Here is a 2863-nt window from a genome sequence, read left to right on the forward strand (position 1 = left end):
CCCTACATCATCGGGTTTTGCTCGAAGCAGATACAAAGGAACCCCTCTGCTGGGACTGTCCGATTCATGTTTCTCCCCCGTATCCCCCTCACCCTTCCTCCCGACCCATCTTAAAGGCTGCCATATTCGTAGCGTTCATTAATTAATTCATATTGTTTACATGTGCCAATAATGTTATAAAACTGTACCTAAGGGGATATAATAACGATTGGCTGTAGCTTTCGAACACAGAAAAAATTATTTCAGTATTGCAAAGTGGTGTTGATAGTGTCGAATGTAAACAGAACAGTCTCAAACGCCATCTTTGATTTACGAAACGTCACGAAGTGACGTCAACGGTCTAAAAATAGCCCAAGTCCTGGAGAACTGTTGCTAAACAATGCAATAAAGAATTAATTATTTCTCGTAACTGGTAAGGACTTCAAACCTAAAACTTTGCACGAAGCTTAATTGATACATCCCCGCAACGATGGGAACAGCCCTTGAAGTAATTAAACTAATGAAATAGGACTATGTCAGCCTTTAACACTCTGCTTTCTCAGATTTATATTCATATCATTTGTAAATCTACTTCCAGATTAGAACTCCTTCTGCTTGAGGACCTGGTTTTTTTCTCAGAATGATAGTGGTCATAGAGACGAAGAAAAGGCGGGGGTGGGGGTGAGGAAGTTTAGGAGTCTTTCCTAAGTTCGTCGAGGTTTACCGGAGTTTTCAATTTACCGCTTTCTTTGGTCATCACCGTCGTGGCTTTGTTGCCGCGGACAGTTGGAAGCAGCACTGGCCACAAGGGGAGGATTTGGGGCCGGACAGGGCGTGTCTTGGACGATGACCAACCTGCAATTTCACCTGCCGCCCTCCTGATTGCTTGACGCCTCCGACACAGCTCGTCTCTCGGCACAATCACACGTTGTGAGCCCACCTTGCCAAGCCGCCGGCCCAATCTGGGAACCGGGGAACCCCCCCCCCCCCCTTTTAAGACCTTTACAAATCTGAGAAAATCAGGTCTTAAAATGGAGGGAGTCTCACAAGGGAGGTTAATTTACAGGGGTTATGAACAGAACATCTGAGAAAGCAGGGTCTTAAAAGGGAGGAAGTCTTAAATTGGGGGTCTTAAAAGGGGTGTTCCACTGTACTACTTCGTGATTGCGGCTCAGAACCTCCGATTGCTCTGAATGGCGTTTGCAAAAACTGATTCAGATCGTCTACTGGAAGACCAGGGACATTTGTTTTGTGAATTTAAGTCGACACAATTCCAGATTTGCATCTGCGTAAATAAAAGTATTTTAAATGACCCGATGGCTTTTAGAGTGGACAGACAAACACAATGGTTATGAGACAAAGCAAACAAATGAAAAACATTGATTTGATTGATCATGTTTTCGATACGCTCTCTGATAAGAAGATGCCGTCAGAGCCATGCAGAGAGAGGATCGCGAAAGCATTCTCGGGTAATAAGTGTGTTTCATCTGTCTCATAAATATTTGTTTGTCTGTCCACCATACAGACTATTGGGTCGATGTACTTGTGGAGGACTTTTGTTGTGTGAGAATTAATCGTTCTAAGTAGTAAACTTTCTTGGTTTTTTATTGTAGGTTTTCGAACGTTAGCAGTCAATCTTTTTTGCGTTTTAAATCAATTGCAGAGGGTGAGAGGAAGTATACGTGTTTTACTCTTGTTAGATAGAAAGTTATCTTTATTTATCTGCATTTCAAAGGTTGTCGCTTGATTTTGAATCATTAAAAGCGCACAATTACCTGTGCCAAAGATTCCCGCTTACTTCTGTCACTAAGATAATGATATGGTCATGTTTCAATGTATGTGTGTAGGCCTGGTATCTTTTGTTAACACGTCGTGTATGCCCTTACGGTATTGTAGACGGCGTAATACATTCGTATCTAATTTCTTTTCCATCATCAAACGAAAAAACAGACCGCCGAGATGAAAATGGTTTCTCAGGTTATCATGGCGGGTCCACTAATCCTGCGTCCCGCTATAAGATAACACGTGCAGGTGTGCGCGGTATGAGCGACGATTAGTCAATAACTGTGAATGATGAGTCAATTATGACCCCTCTGGGTCCGTGCTGTAACCCTAGCATCCAGCTCTCACCTTTCACCTACAGGACTTGGCACGACAGGAAGATACCATGGAGCACTCCCACAGTTTCTGAACACAGCCGCCGGCCAAATCAGAAAAGGGACTTATTGCTTTACACAATTGAGGGATTAACAAACGTATAGGAGCAGAAGATCTTTGGTCTAAATGCATCGTGGCTCGGAAGACTATAGTATTCATATGATCACGGTTTTTGTATGCGTCTCTCACCCGAGATTATACAATTGTTTATGTCTATGAGCAATGTGACACCATTTAGACAGAAATCAGAAAGGGACTTGCTTTACAAGACTGAGAACGTCTAATTGCATCGTATCTCGGAAGACTGCATGCATATGATCACGATTTTTGTATGCCCCTCTCACCCAAGATTATACAATTGTCTATGTCTATGAGTAATGTGACAACATTTAATTATTGATATAAAAATCAGAAAAAGGGACTGCTTCACAAGGCTAAGAAGATAATCATTATGAGAAACAACGGTGGCGTAAGCGCTCTGATTGCATACGATATTTGCAAGAAAAATAAGTGAATGTTATATATGCGGAACCGGCAATCTCCTGGAACCAAAGAGTGTATATTCATATGATCACGGTTTTTGTACATGCGTTTCTCACCCGAGATAATACAATTGTTTATGTCTATGAGCAATGTGACACCATTTAGACAGAAATCAGAAAAGTGACCGCTACACAAGACGGAGAAGGCATGAGAAACAAAGGGACGTAAGCGCTCTGAATGCATA

The sequence above is a fragment of the Littorina saxatilis genome, linkage group LG9, assembly GCF_037325665.1.
Source record: "Littorina saxatilis isolate snail1 linkage group LG9, US_GU_Lsax_2.0, whole genome shotgun sequence".
NCBI classification, from domain to species: domain Eukaryota; kingdom Metazoa; phylum Mollusca; class Gastropoda; order Littorinimorpha; family Littorinidae; genus Littorina; species Littorina saxatilis.